This window comes from Betta splendens, chromosome 16 (genome assembly GCF_900634795.4).
Source record: "Betta splendens chromosome 16, fBetSpl5.4, whole genome shotgun sequence".
Classification (NCBI taxonomy): domain Eukaryota; kingdom Metazoa; phylum Chordata; class Actinopteri; order Anabantiformes; family Osphronemidae; genus Betta; species Betta splendens.
The window spans coordinates 2,553,862-2,570,605 of record NC_040896.2 but is presented as its reverse complement, the minus strand read 5'-3'; the positions used below and the strand labels follow the sequence as shown (position 1 = coordinate 2,570,605).

General features: G+C 43.1%; 1 protein-coding gene across 1 annotated transcript in view; it reads right to left on the bottom strand.

Moving 5' to 3' along the window:
- Positions 1 to 16,744, bottom strand: part of LOC121201736 (potassium voltage-gated channel subfamily G member 2-like) — a 91,759-nt gene that overhangs the window by 10,649 nt on the left and 64,366 nt on the right. The gene's annotated exons all lie outside the window — the stretch shown is intronic.

The window sequence follows — 16,744 nt, the reverse complement described above, 5'->3', positions numbered from 1 at the left end:
CCAAACCTCTACAGCTGTATTGAGTGGGAGGCCTGCTGACCTATCTCTCTGACGAGATCCAACAAACTCAAAATCCAACCTCTACATGGCCCGGTAAGAGAGATTCTGAAAAATTTGGTTCCGGGTATTTGGGTTTACTTGGTTCTGATCATTTGGTTTAAGGAAAGTGAGGCAATAACAATTAATTCTAAAATGCCCCCTATTAGGCTAAAAACATAGAAGAAAATATTATTAGGACTACAGATAATAATAATTCTAAACCGTCTCCTATTTGGCTGAAACATCGAAAAATATAATAATAAGGAATAACAATTCATCTTAATACTAAATTGAAATGAATTAGTCAAGCCGGCACTGGTTGGGGGCGGCACTGGTTGGGGGCGGCACGGTGGTGCGATGGGTAGCATCGTCGCCTCACAGCAAGAAGGTTCTGGGTTCGAGAACTCTCCGGGTTCTCCGGCTTCCTCCCACAGTCCAAAGATGTGCATTAGGTTGATTGGCTTCTCTCCATTGCCCTTAGGTGTGAGTGTGTGTGTGAATGGTTGTCTGTCTGTCTGTGTGTTGCCCTGCGATGGACCTGCGACCCGTCCAGGGTGTACCCTGTCTCTCGCCCACAACCAGCTGGGTTAGGCTCCAGCACTCCCACGACCCCGCATTAGGGAATATGCGGCTTAGGGGATGAGGGATTACATCCGGGAAGAATCTGTCGCTAGATCTGAGCGGTTCCCTTTTTATGGAGACGTCCGATAAAAAGGTAGGAAGGTAAGAAGGAACGTTCAGGCCGTAACACAATTAAATCTAAGGCAGGAAACTGTCGGGCTCTGGAAGATGGGTTCGGGGCAATCTGAGTCTCCACCACCGGACAGCAGCATTACGAAATTAATGAAACGTAAATATGGTAATGAATGCGTGTCATGTCTTCACGACTGGACAAAATATTCTGGGTTTCAAGAAGGTGGTTCACTCAGTGTGAAGGACATACACGCTTTAAAAGAAAAATTAGAAGAAAAAGAAAAAACAGCTCCATAAAAACAAAACAATCAAAGTTTAATTAAAATTTAATTAAAAAACAGATGTGTGGAGATTTGGATTAAAGAATCAGAATGCAGGGAAAGACTGAAATGCCAAAAAGAGCTAGGAGGGAGAAAGGATGAGAGTGGTGACGTAGCTGGCAGAAAAGATAACAACTCTGTGGAAGCTTGCACACCGCCACCATACACACATACACACACACAACACAATGAGAAACAGAGCGCTCCCACTGTTTCTGCTTTGTATCCTTTTGCAGAGCTGAGTGACCTGGACTCCATCTGCGTCAGCCAAGCAGGGTGGAGCGCCTGACCAACAACAACAGCCTGACCAACGACAACACCCCGACCCACTGCAGCTGCCCAATCAACATCTTGACCGACCTCTGTCAACAGAAGCTGCACCATCCGGCTCAGAACAGTTAGAGAGAACAGCAGAACAGCAGAGAAGCCTCACCAATCCCCAGAATGACTACACCTGTTAACCTCTGGACAGACCAATCGCTAGCCCCTTCAGGCTCTGCCTCCAGATCACTCAGTGCTAGGGGGGTTTTCGTCCTGCATCCACCAGCCGTATTCTCAGAAAGGACACCGCAAAACTGAACGCCGTGGACGCCAGCATGCCCATGGTGAAAGTTGCTGGCCCTGAAGGAAGCATGTTAGTTCATAGGTCATGGACTAGTGCTGACATAACTAACTTTGCCCACAATCTTCCGGACATCACCGTATCAGGAAAGACATTCGGTGCCAACCTTCTGGCTTTCTGCCAGGAGCACAGACCCACTGGAGCTGAGATTTGTCGCATCCTGACCAAGCATCTTTCACCTTGTGAATATCAAAAGCTGACTGGACAATTGCCTGATCTGACACTCGCTCTCAAACACAAAGATTGGACAAACAACCTAAATGATGAATTCGTTGCCGCAGTGAGAATGCTTGTCACCCACCTTGAAACTGCGTTCCCCGATAAAGTCTGTATTATAAAAGTCATCGCATGCAAACAACCACCTAAAGAATTAGTTGATGACTTTGTTAACTGCCTCACTACCGCATACAACACACATGGAGGAGTCCACCCTCCCCCAGAAGAAGTGGGGGGGGCTAATTTTTTCACCATAGTCATCTGTGTGAGCTGGTGATGAAAGGGTTACTTCCTGAAGTGTTTGACGCTGTGAGGCAGTCATACATTGGATGGAAAGAACAAGCGCGTCTGTCTGATCTCGCAAGACACACACGCCATGCTTATGAGACTCTCCAGCAGAAGAGGATGGCAAAGAGGGAAAAACAACAGAGCGCATTGCATCTGCCATCCTCGGAGATGTTCTCTGCAAGCCATAAGAACAACAGAGGAGTGGGTAGATTTCACTGGCGAGGAAGAGGAGGAGACTTCAGCCGGAATTGGCCCAATAGAGACGCAGGAGGCGCATTTGGAGATCCAGGAAATGTTTGACATATCTGCGGCAAGATGGGACACTGGAAGAGGTACTGCCCCCGGCTACGTCAGGCTTCACCCTCTCATCAGACTGACTAGAGGAGGAGCCCAGTGAAGGTTTCCTTCTGCATGATGACATAGACGGTGCCGCACAGACACACACACACACACATGCTCACACATAATACATGCTCAATTGATTCAAATTCAGATAGCAGGACTTGGGTCTTTTTGACAGATGTCAATGGGGAGGAGACTGGCAAATGACTCCCAACTCGAACTATTTTGCATGATTACAAGAAACTTCTTCAGTCTAACTTTCATGCGCAGCGCACAGTGCACTTGGTACCTCAACACTCCACACATACTCCACACCACGTGTTTTTGTCAGAGGACGCTCTGACACAGTATCCATGTTTTTTCAGTAGTAACCGTCCACAAAGACAGTCAATTCTGGTTTGCTTATGAATTTAACGGAAAGCCATACACCTTTACCAGACTTTGTCAGGGGTATTCAGAAAGCCCTACAATCTACAATATGGCACTCAAAGACAGCCTGGATGATCTTGTCTTGTCCCCAGGCACCGCCCTGCTGCAGTACGTTGACAACTTAATGATCTGCAGTGAGGATCAGGAAACTTGCACAGCAGACACGATGAAGTTGCTGAAACACCTGCATGCTGCAGGCCACAAAGCAAGTCTGTCCGAATTACAGTTTGTTCAGACTAAGGTTACCTTCCTAGGTCACATCATTACCGCTGAAGGGAAATCCATTTCACCTAAAAGAGCTGAAGCTATTCCGAAGCTGCCTAAACTGTGCACATATAAACAGCTTATGTCCCTTTTAGGCATGTGCTCTCATTGCAGGACTTTCATTCCTAACTGCGTCGTCTTGGAACCTCCGCTTAGAGCTCTGATGCAGACATCTTCTGCATCCACCACTCGCCTCATGTGGACATCTGAGGCTGAACAGGGGTTCACCGACCTCAATCTTGCTCTCCTGTCTGCTCCCACTTTGGGTCTGCCTTTGGGACCTTTCACCCAAACAGTGGATGAGAAATCACATTGTATGACCTTGTTTCTCCTACAATATCACGGAGGGCGTTCACGCCCTGTAGCCTACTTTTCTGCCAAGCTTGACCCAGTCGCTGCGGGGCTCCCACGATGCTACCCACGTGATGCTAGCATGGCTAGCATAGTTGGCTAACCTTGGTAGTTCCTCATGCTGTGTCTATGATCAGAAAACATCATATCTCTCTACAGCCCAATGGCTTAGATACAACACTATCTTGCTTGAAATGCTGAACATTACTGTCAAAAGGTGCAATGTGCTTAACCCAGCCACTTTGTTGCCGGGCCCTGACGATGGCAAGCCTCAGAACTGCGATTCAGTCTTTAACCAGGTCTGCACTCCGCGCCCAGATCTGTCGGAGGTGCCAATTCCTAACTGTGACCTCGTTCTTTTTGTTGATGGCTCCAGGGACCCTGGTAATGGGAAATCTTAGGTTGGTTATGCAGTCCGCACTTCTCATGCTGTCTTGAAGACTGGTGTTACAAAACCACTGGCAGCTCACCCACCACCAGAACATGAATTTGACCATTTAATGTTGGACCTTATCGACCTAACGCCAGCAGAAAGTAAAAAGTATTGTTTAGTTGTTGATATGTGCTCAAAATGGGTGGAGGCCTTTCTAGCTAAATATGCTAGCAGTTACCAGTTACCAAAGCACTGTTGACAGAATCAGCAGTGACAATTGCTCACATTTTGCAAACCAAGCCCTAGAGGAAGTGGGAAAGTTTTTGACAGCATTGCTCTTACCACCCCCAGAGTGGAAGAGTGGTAGAGGAAGAGAACGGCACTTTAAAAACAAACTGGCCAAATGCTGCTTAGAGACTGGTCTTAAGTAAAATCAGGCTCTTCCCATCGTGCTCTCATACATAAGAATGAGAATAAGGGTGAGAACAAAACCTCAGCCCGTATGAGATCTTATTTGGTAGACCTCCTATGATGGGACTCCACCCTGAGACTGAGACTAGAATTTTACCATCTACTGAAATGTGCGAAGACGCAATGCTACAGTACTGTAAGAACTTGTCCTCTGTTCTTTCTCAAATCTCCCAACAGGTGAAAGCAGCTCTGCCCAACCAGGCAACAGAACTGCTGCAAGTCATCCAACCGGAAGCTGCGATAATCATTAAGGAGGTTCACAGGGGACACTGGAACTCCAAACGGTGGCAAGGTCCCTTCCAAGTCCTCCTGATTACCCACCCGGCTGTGAAGCTCGCAGAGAGAGCAACTTGGATCCACTTCAGCCAATGCAGTAAGGTCCCGGATCCGACAGATGATCACCATCCACATCCCACAGAGAGACCGCTAGTAGTGAGAAGAACTGAGAAGGACGGCCGTCGCTGTGAACACACACACGCACTGAGGCAAGGCTGCGTTGACCGTTCAGCTAAAGGTGCGGGCCAAGTGCTGCCTGAAGCTGTGCCCCTGACCATACACCTGGGAAAACACACACACACAGCCTTGAGGTGCCGACGTTGGACGACGTGTAGACTCTTCACATCACGGGAGTGGCAGAACGAAGCAGATTGTGACACTGTTGTGTTGGGCTTCATCTTTTCTTACTCTTGTTGTCACTTTATTTGTATTAATATACAGATGGAGCAGTTCGTTTTCGCTGATTTATGCTGCGAGTCAGCTTCCATGCCGCCAGAGGGCACTCTTTGTTTTTTCAATTCCTGTAATGTCATGTCCTGTTATTAGTTTGATTAGTGTCACCTGTTTTAGTGAGTATTTAAGTTTCTGATTTTGGTACAGTCTTTATCGGTTCTTATTGATTTTACACTGGGGTTGATGTTAGAAGTCGTTTCTGTCTTGTGGTCCAGTCCTGTCCCCGGTCAAGGTTTGTCTAGTCTCTATGTTGTCCTTGTGTTTGTTGCATGTTTTTGTGAGAAGTGGTTATTTAGTTCTCCTGCATGGCAGTGATTTTTCAGTTACCTTTGACTTCTTTTCCCCGTGGCCTATGTTTGTGCTTTGTTGTCCCATTAAAGTTATTCATAGCACGTTGCATAACTGTTACTTTTTGCAGGCGTCCTGTGCCTGTCTTTGTAAAGGTTTGTGCTGTCCTGTGTTTTCTTATTGGTTGGGGGTTGTAAGTCATCAAATCACTTCCTATGTTAGTTTATTGAGCCTCTAGAGATCTTGTATGTCTTTGTACATGTATTGCCGTGAATTTCAGTTAGTTATTATGTTTTTGTACATGCTTATGTATTGTCATTTAATTAAATAACATTCTTGTTGCATGGCTTGTGTGTATGGATCATTGCGTTTGGGTCTTCCCTCCAGTCCAGTTTGTATGTTTGCCATTGTAGCCTGTTTCCCGCACATAGTGAGCGTGTTTTAGAATACATTTCTAGTCCAGTTTGACCCATGCTTGTAACAATTTCAGTCAACTGTCAGTGCCCTTTCCGGCGCTGATCACACACTCATGAGCCGATTGTCAGCAGCCCCCCCCCCTTTGTCTGTCTGGGGAAGGTGTTAAAAATGTTAATGTGGAGTAATAACGAAATAAACGGAATATAAAATGAAAACGCTTTCAAGCGTTTTCTGTTTATATTTTTTAGTGCACATTTGTGCACTAAAAACTGTACTGTCATCTTTTGTGGAACATTGTAACAGTGGATGCCACTCATAGACTCATAGGAACTGTTCAGCCTTGCAGGCAGGAGCAGGGTCAGCGAGCCCATATGACCCACCACCTAGAGTGCGTCGTTATTACAATTATTTTATTTTTATTATATAATATTCTCTACAAGTTAGCAGTGCCAGACTTGTGTTAAATACCATAAGAAGATCATTTAAAAAAGTCAAATGAAAGGTTTTGGCGTTCCACAGCCTAGGTACATTAGGTGCAGTGATCGTGCTGCCCGATCTCCCATGAAGCTTTTTCTTTGTCTCAGAGCTAAAGTATTTTACACCTATTGACCAAGTGGAGACAATATGTTAATGTCTCTGTGCCAATACAGAGTAGGGGGAAGGGATGTGAAATTTGCTTTTGCAACTGAACCAACATCAGACACCGTGTTTACGATGCAGAGCAAGTTCCAAATCCACTGTGTTGCCTGTGTAATAATAATAGTAGTAATAATAGTTTGTTTTTCTGCAGATATTGTGATAAATGTCAGTACAGTAAAGCAAAATGTTGAAGCTTCCGTTTTTAACACACTGCTTTGAATAAATGCAGTCTTTCCTTTTTTAAACGAGAAATGGAAAAAACGGTCCGCGTATGTTCCAACTGTTTGATTTCTCTCTCAGAATAAAAGCTGGGAAAACAAGAAAACGTTTTCTCGTTTTCTGTTTTTTTTCCTCAAAACGAGAAAACGGGAAACGGCTTCAAATCCAGTTCCGGGTCTAGTTTTGAAAAAACTGTTTCCAACTCGATTGTTTGTTTTAACACAGTGCTGCGATTAAATTCCGTTTTTCGAGAGAAACGAGAAAGCGGATGTTCTTTGTATTTTATCTTCGGGACAATTTAACTAGAAAACGGCTTGATTTCAGTCGATGTTGTCTGGAAAGGGAAATATAAATCTATTATTTAAGTTGCGCTTGAGCACCGGCTTCCTGTCGTCGTTGTACTGTGTTTCAAAGGTTCAAAAGAGTCTCACTTTCCTACACCACGTGTCTGGCGTCTAACATGCGTACCATCAGAGCAAACCTTACAGCGTGTGTGGTAGTGGGGTGGGGGTTTCTCGTTACATTACAAAGTTACTGGACTTACTGGGAGCTGTGGTCCTGACTTCTTGACTACATGACAGCCAATCCAAACAACCACGTGCTGTGTTACCGGGGTGTCCAGACACATTAACAAGTCCTCCGGTTCTAAAATGTTCTAAAACGACTTGTTTTCTCGTCTTCCCAGCTTTTACTTTGGAGGGGGAAATCAAACCGTTAAAACGTAAACGGACCCGACAGTTAAACACGAGGACATACTGTATAAAGACAGCAGCGACATGAGCAATTAACAACAAACACTAGCGCGCATTGACAACTTGATCCAAGTCATCTGCCTATGAATAAGTGGCTCCTCAGCACCATCGTTGGAACGTCACATCACTGTCTGCTTCAGACGGTGACGCCACTTCCCCGATCCTCTCCTTGCCTGCATTATCACATGCATACATTTCTGGTTAAGCTCTGTCTGGACACATCATTTGTCATTCGGGCTCTTATGTTTCATTCAGAATCAGAGCAAACTATAGGTCATTGCGGTCTGAGTAAATTTTAAGAGTTTGGTTAAACTTAAAAGCTGCTATAACAAGACAACAACTTAGTTTTTCGTTCTCTGCTTTTTTCTCAAAATGAAAAATCAGCTTTAAATCCAACTCCGTGCCTTGTGTCGAAAAAACAACAACACTTGAATTCCGTTTGTCGCTCATATCAAGAGAGGACAAAACAAAAAAAATCCAGTTTGTTTTGTATTTTTTCCTCATGATCAACAAACCAGAAGAATACAGATATACATATAAAATACATTTATAACACAGATTGATGAATAAATATAGATTCCTATTTTATGTTATTATACTTATATTATTCTATTGGATTGGCTGGAGGAGGGACTGTGTCTCTCAGCTGGCCTGGTAACTGTGTGAACACATCAGTAGCTTCAGCGATTGACAACAAACACTAGCGAGCAAAGACGCATAATAATCTATAATATTTAAAAATTAACTACTCTACATTTAATGATACAATACCATGACATCGTTTTTTGTGCTTAATGTGCAGACACAGATAGAAATGAACAGTCGGACCTCACATCTTTGCGCCACCTGGTGGTTAAAACGAGACTAGCACCCTGTTTTTTTTCAGCTTGTTGCAGGATTAAAAATCCTTAGTCGGGGACGCACCCATTGCGCGCTGGCAACGCGCATGTACTGCAGTAAAAAAGGTGGTCGCTTTGAAGTGCTACAACTGTAATTACTTTACTCTACAGCCGCAGTTATTCTTAACCTTTCACTGACAGACATGGAAGTCATCAGCCAAAGCAGCAATGTGTGTTGTCACACTGGTATTTTAGTCAGCCCACTATACTTCACTTCGATACAGATCTAAAAGTGAAATTAGGGATTCAAAGGCATGGCAGCTTGCCCAAGATTACATGAAGCAGAACCCTACAGGAAACCTATGGCTGGGCATACATCAGGTACAACTCTAAGTCCCTCATAAACCACTCATACATAGCATGTGCAGTCGCTAGACCCGATCTTATAGCTGTGCCCATTCCTTTCAAAAGCAGTGAATGTTGCAATGAACGACAGTTGAAGAATCGAGACACTGATTGTAGGTATACTGCAGACCCTTGTGTTCCAAGATGCAATCTAACTTGTCACATGCGAGCCATACACAGGCAGTGGGATGGAGATGTACAATCTGATAACACATGAGAGGATTGAGGTGGCCGGCGTCAAGGTGATGGAGAAGGAGCCCGACGCTCCCTTGTACTACACCGTATGTGCTACGTGCCTGTTGAGTGTTTCACTTATAGCCTCAGTGGAGGAATAGATGTAGGTCATTTTCCCAGTTGTCATCTAACATGGGACATCTCGAATGCACATGGGCTTAACCCCGAGAATATAATTTTCCACCAGTTTGCTGTTCCAACTGATTTTGATGCTGTGCCACTACCTTCTTACACATATTATTTAGGTAATGCCTCTCATGTTGCTCTGCCCTCCACCTCCTTAGCCTGACAGAAAAAGGCTTTGTCTGATGTGTGGTGGTTTTGCAGGGACCGTCCCAGGCCTAATATATCATCTAACTAGACTGGCACCTGCACATAGGTGATGTTCATTACAGGGGGAATACATCTCTTGCCCTCTGCACCAAAATCATTTGCGCATTAACAGGTTTTAGCGAATGGCTCCTGGCAGAACTTTGGACCCTGATTCTAATGGTACTGTAACGACGGCACTCCACGGCCTTCAGAGTCTTAGGGTCGAATGGGCCGCTAACTCTGGTATAGATTCTTCCCCTTGGAATTGGCTAGACGAAATGTCTGGAAAATCGAAATCTGTTCTCATGTCTGCAGCTGTTTCCTTTATCATTATGATGGCTGTGGTTCTCTTGCTTGGTTGATGCATTATCCCACTGGTTAGAGGTCTCATCATGCGTGGGACCTCAGCAGCCCTCTTGTATGAAATGACACAATGCATTATGTTCAGAAACCCCAACACTAATTCACTTAATGAGTTTGATGATTTTACCCTATCTGTCAGGATCCTGGGCTGGCTCTGCCAGACATCCTGTTGGGGTTTTTTACACCCTGGACCACACCTTCTCCCTCACCACCACCTATGCCACGCCTCAGCTCTGGACCATGCCCATTCCCTCTCCTCCCTCTATAGACACCTAGCATTCAGCTCAACTTGCCACACCTGCACTTCCCCTCTGCCGGCCTTCAAAGACTCCTGCAGCACAGCACTCTGTGCTGGGTCATTGTCATATTACCACCCTGTCTTGTATCACCTTCGCACCACACTGTTCATGCCAGGTTAGTTTTGCCATGTAGTATCCTCGTGTCCATGCCATGTGTAGCCTTAGTTCATTGTTCATGCCATGTTTTTGTTTAGCCTGCATTCATTTCATGTCCATGCTATGTATTAGTCCCCTGTCCTAACCATGGTGTGAATATTTTCTGTTAGGTGTCTAGTTGCTAGCTGTTCACATATGCCATGTTGTTAGCTCGCTAAGTTGCCATGTTACTAGCTCACTAAGTTGCCATGTTGCTAGTTCGTTACAGTACGTATGCCATGTGCTGGCCCTGTAAGTTGCCATGTTGCTAGCTCGCTAAGATGCCATGTTGCTAGTTCGTTAGGTATGCCATGTGCTAGCCCTGTAACTTGCCATGTTACTAGCTGCTATGTATGCCATGTTGCCAGCCCTGTAAGTTTGCCATGTTGCTTGCTTGGTCTGTTCAGGCCCAGGTGGCCAAGATTTAGCCACGTGAGGAGTTTTTCCTGAGCTCCACAACTTAATTTTTGTTTTGTTGTATCATGTTTGGCTGCCTGGTGCATTTTGTTTAGTTAAAGGAGTGTTTTCGTTTTGCGTAAAATAAACTGGTTTTCATGAATTTCTGGCCCTCACGCTACTCTGACTCGGCCCAGACTGACTTTCATAGCCTCGATCCGCCATATTGCGTGGCGGATCGTGACACTTTCCTTTGCTGTTTGCTATCTAATCACGAAATATAATCTGATACAAATATGAATAATGGCTTATTTTCTTCACATGCTCATACAGATGTTATTCTTGTATAACTACCCACAAAAACAGCTCCCAACCTTTTATCCCTAAGTTACTTGCATTTTATATGAAGGTGTATTTTTGAATGTTGATGAGTTAAAACACTTATTGTTTCATTTGCAAAGGTCTTTGATTAATACAAAATTAAATGTTTGACAATTTTTATTCTTACTGTTTGATTAATGTGTAATCAAAAGGGGGAGTGTTATGGGGTAAATAGTTTTTTCCTTATTCTATGCAGTTATATGATTTATAACTTTTGTTCTGCAATTAATATCTTATATTTTGTCTTACTTCTGTTGTATGTATTTGATATTTCACCTAGATTGTTCAATGGTTGTCTCTGCCTGATATACTCTGGACTCTAGCTTCCAAACCCAAGGCCGGGGAGTTGTGTCTCTCTGTATGTTGAGGCTTAGAGCTCCTTCCTCTCTGATAGTCAGACGCCAGTGATGCAGATGTGGGAATGTAAACATCTTCGCACAATCACAGCAACAGGGAAGAGATGGTGAATGTAATTTGATTGGGTTAGACAGACATTCCACTCTAGGGGTTAAAAGCCGAAGACAACTTGAGGATGGGGTGATCTTTGCATTATACCTCTGTGGTGTATGTTATGATCTCCCCAGCTGACTTTTGATTTGCTTTCCTCATTATTTTTCATTTTCTTTGTTATTTCAATAAATCGCACAAAAGGGACAACTCTCATCTGCCTTTATTCCAAGATTTTCCACCACATTCTCCAATGGGTTTAAAGCAAGTCTGGTTCTAAAACCTCCTCGCCTTAAAATGTCATGAGGCGAGGGGCTCCTCCCAGCAAAACCTGGACCACCACCACCGATACCAAACCAAAACAGGACTACCACCTTCCCCCTCTCACTCACCGTGAACAGACGAACATGGCAGTGTCCTCTCATAGAAACTGTTCCGTTGTTGGGTGTTTTCATACACACCAAAACCTATTCAACCTACCAACAGATCAACAATTGAGGACTTTGGTATTTTGTGCTTTACTTTTATTTTAAACGGACCTGCGACGGCAACATTGCCTCTGTCACAGTCTCAGCATCGTTGTCTGTTTAACTGTTTTAATTTGTCTACTTCAATTCAATTCAATTCAATTTTATTTATATAGCGCCAAATCACAACAAAGTTATTTCAAGGCACTTTACAAAGTAAGGTTTAAAACCTCACACAACTAAACCCAACAAATCCCACATACAGCAAGCATTTAATTTGACAGCAACAGTGGAGAGGAAAAACTCCCTCTCTAACGAGGAAGAAACCTCCAGCAGAACCAGACTGGATGTGGGCGGCCATCTGCCTCGACCGGTTGGGGTGAGAGGATAGAGAGATAGAAAAGCACAGCAACAGCAACAAGCAACAACAAGCAACAACAGAGCACAGGCAGGATGGTAGGACCAGGGACTGGATGCAGGCAGGATGGTTGGATCCGCAGCTGCCCATCACAGACACCAAACTTTGAGTCCAATGATACCTGTGGGTGAGGACAGAGAGGGAGAAAGAGTGGGGGTGGGGGGGGGGAGAGAGGAGAGAAGCACAACTACTGGACAGAAAGAGACAAGGTTAGTTAAACATGGGACAATGATGGGAGGTTATGGGACAGAGGAGGTAGAAGGAAACAGAGGAGCTCAGTGTATAAATTAAGTCCCCCAGCAGTCTATGTCTATTGCAGCTTAACTAAGAGATGGTTCCTGTGACTAACAATAATTGCCAGTGACCTGAACCATCTCTAACTATAAGCTTTATCAAAAAGGAAGGTTTTAAGCCTAATCTTAAAGGTGGAGAGTGTGTCAGCTTCTCGAACCTGAAGAGGGAGCTGGTTCCAGAGGAGAGGAGCTTGGTAGCTAAAAGCTCTGCCCCCTGTTCTACATTTAAACACTCTAGGAACCGCAAGTAGCCCAGCGCTCTGAGAACGAAGTGTTCTGCTGGGAGCATAAGGAACTATAAGGTCTTTAAGATAAGAAGGAGCTTTATCATTGAGTACTTTGTATGTGAGTAGGAGAATTTTAAATTCTATCCTACATTTTACAGGCAGCCAGTGCAGAGAAGCTAATGTAGGAGAAATGTGATCTCTCTTTCTAAGTCCTGTCAGAACTCTGGCTGCAGCATTTTGAATGAGCTGTAGGTTTTTTAAGGAGCTGTTAGGACATCCTATGAGTAAGGAGTTACAGTAGTCCAGCCTAGAGGTAACAAATGCATGGATCAGTTTCTCTGCATCGCTCTGAGAGAGGATGCTTCTGATTTTAACTATATTTCTAAGGTGGAAGTAGGCGGTTCTGGAGATTTGTTTAATGTATGATGTAAAAGAGAGATCCTGGTCAAACATGACACCAAGGTTCCTCACAGTAGAATCTGAAGCTAATGTTATGCCATCCAGGGTGGCTATCTGACTCAATAGTGTCTCTCTCAGATTTTTAGGCCCAACAATAAGAATCTCGGTTTTATCTGAGTTTAGTTGAAGGAAGTTTTGGGACATCCAGGATTTGATGTCTTTTAAACAACCCTGAATTTTGACTAGTTGATCTGTTTCATTTGGTTCCAAGGACATGTATAGCTGAGTATCATCTGCGTAAAAATGAAAATTAATAGAATGCTTTTTAATAATCTCACCTAGAGGAGACATGTATAAGCTAAACAGAATTGGACCCAGCACAGAACCCTGTGGAACTCCATAGCTAATCCTTGTGCGTGTGGAGAATTTATCATTAACATGAACAAACTGGAATCTGTTCAACAAATAGGATTTAAACCATCCCAATGCTGTTCCATTAATCCCGATTCTATGTTCTAGTGTCTGTAATAGAATGTGATGATCAATTGTATCAAATGCAGCACTAAGATCTAACAGGACAAGGACAGAAACTAGACCATTGTCCGAAGCTAATAGAAGATCATTAGTGACTCTAACCAGAGCTGTTTCTGTGCTATGATGTTTTCTAAATCCTGACTGAAAATCTTCATACAGGTTATTCCCACTAAGGTGGTCAGATAATTGTTTAGCCACGATTTTTTCCAGAATCTTGGAAATATAGGGTAAATTTGAAATGGGCCTATAGTTGGCTAGTTGTCCAGGGTCAAGGGTTGGTTTTTTCAATAGAGGTTTGACCACAGCCACCTTAAAAGCCTGTGGTACATAGCCTAGTTGTAAAGATTGGTTGATTTGATTTAATATGGATGAGCTGATTAAAGGTAGAACTTCTTTGAGTAATCTGGTTGGGATTGGATCTAAAAGACAAGTGGACGACTTGGAAGAGTTGATTATTGAGGTTAACTCCATATGAGTTATGGGGGAGAAGCTGTCTAGGTAAGACAGAGGATTTAATAAATTTAAAGTTAATGGATCTAGACAGTGCTTTCTGTCATTTGGAAGAAGTCGCTGCTGAATGTTTTTTCTAATGATAATAATTTTATTAGTAAAGTAGTTCATAAAGTCATTGCTGCTGAGATTTAAGGGGATAGTAGACTCAATACAGCTATGACTCTTTGTCAGCCTGGCTACAGTGCTGAAAAGAAACCTGGGGTTGTTTTTGTTTTCCTCAATTAGGGAGGAATAATATGTTTTTCTAGCAGCACAAAGTGCTTTTTTATATTTCATTAGACTGTCCTTCCATGCAAGGCAGTTTACATTTATTTTGTTGGAACGCCACTGTCTTTCTAGTTGTCTAGTCCTTTGCTTTAGACTGCGGATGTCTGAGTTATACCACGGAGCTAACCTCCTCTGATTCACTGTCTTCTTCTTCAGAGGAGCCACTGTGTCTAACATTGTACGTAGAGAAGCTGCAGCATCATCTACAAGACAGTCAACCTGTTCATAAGGATTAAGGTGACTGTTCCCTGTGTATCTGCAAGACATTGAGGCAAAAGATGATGGAATCATCTGCTTGAATCTGGCAACAGCATTGTCAGATAAACATCTGCTATAGTAACATTTCTTTCCAGCTGTTATAGGGTCAGTTGTGCTAAATTCAAAAGTTAATAAGAAATGGTCAGATAACAGAGGGTTTTGGGGAAGAACTATTAAATTATCAATTTCAACTCCATATGTCAGGACAAGATCTAGAGTGTGGTTAAAACGATGAGTGGGTTGATTTACCTGCTGTGTAAAACCAATAGTGTCTATTAAGGAGTTAAAAGCAGTGCTGAGACAGTTGCTGTCAACATCTACATGAATGTTAAAGTCTCCCACTACAATGACTTTATCTGTGCTAAGAACTAAGTCAGATAAGAATTCAGAGAATTCAGTTAAGAACTCTGAATATGGAGCAGGAGGACGGTAAACAATACAAAACACAACTGGTTTCTGAGTTTTAGAGTCTGGGTGAGAAAGGCTCAGAGTGAGGCTCTCAAATGAGTTATAACTATGTTTAGGTTTAGGAGTAATTAATAAATCTGATTTATAAACTGCTGCTAGTCCTCCACCTCTACCTGTACTTCTTGGAACATGATAGTTGATGTGACTCATTGGAGTCGACTCATTTAAAGTAACATATTCATCCTGCTGCAGCCAGGTTTCAGTGAGACAGAACAGATCTATGTGATGGTCACTTATCAAGTCATTTATTAAAAAGGATTTAGATGAGAGAGATCTGATATTTAATAAACCACACTTCATTAGCTTACTATTACTTTGTTCCGTAAGAGGAACTGTTTTGATGTTTATTAAATTCTGGTAAGTCACTCCTCTTTGATTTGTTTGTGACTTGTATAGTTTAGGTGGTCGAGAAGCAGACAAGGTTAGTTAAACATGGGACAATGATGGGAGGTTATGGGACAGAGGAGGTAGAAGGAAACAGAGGAGCTCAGTGTATAAATTAAGTCCCCCAGCAGTCTATGTCTATTGCAGCTTAACTAAGAGATGGTTCCTGTGACTAACAATAATTGCCAGTGACCTGAACCATCTCTAACTATAAGCTTTATCAAAAAGGAAGGTTTTAAGCCTAATCTTAAAGGTGGAGAGTGTGTCAGCTTCTCGAACCTGAAGAGGGAGCTGGTTCCAGAGGAGAGGAGCTTGGTAGCTAAAAGCTCTGCCCCCTGTTCTACATTTAAACACTCTAGGAACCGCAAGTAGCCCAGCGCTCTGAGAACGAAGTGTTCTGCTGGGAGCATAAGGAACTATAAGGTCTTTAAGATAAGAAGGAGCTTTATCATTGAGTACTTTGTATGTGAGTAGGAGAATTTTAAATTCTATCCTACATTTTACAGGCAGCCAGTGCAGAGAAGCTAATGTAGGAGAAATGTGATCTCTCTTTCTAAGTCCTGTCAGAACTCTGGCTGCAGCATTTTGAATGAGCTGTAGGTTTTTTAAGGAGCTGTTAGGACATCCTATGAGTAAGGAGTTACAGTAGTCCAGCCTAGAGGTAACAAATGCATGGATCAGTTTCTCTGCATCGCTCTGAGAGAGGATGCTTCTGATTTTAACTATATTTCTAAGGTGGAAGTAGGCGGTTCTGGAGATTTGTTTAATGTATGATGTAAAGAGAGATCCTGGTCAAACATGACACCAAGGTTCCTCACAGTAGAATCTGAAGCTAATGTTATGCCATCCAGGGTGGCTATCTGACTCAATAGTGTCTCTCTCAGATTTTTAGGCCCAACAATAAGAATCTCGGTTTTATCTGAGTTTAGTTGAAGGAAGTTTTGGGACATCCAGGATTTGATGTCTTTTAAACAACCCTGAATTTTGACTAGTTGATCTGTTTCATTTGGTTCCAAGGACATGTATAGCTGAGTATCATCTGCGTAAAAATGAAAATTAATAGAATGCTTTTTAATAATCTCACCTAGAGGAGACATGTATAAGCTAAACAGAATTGGACCCAGCACAGAACCCTGTGGAACTCCATAGCTAATCCTTGTGCGTGTGGAGAATTTATCATTAACATGAACAAACTGGAATCTGTTCAACAAATAGGATTTAAACCATCCCAATGCTGTTCCATTAATCCCGAT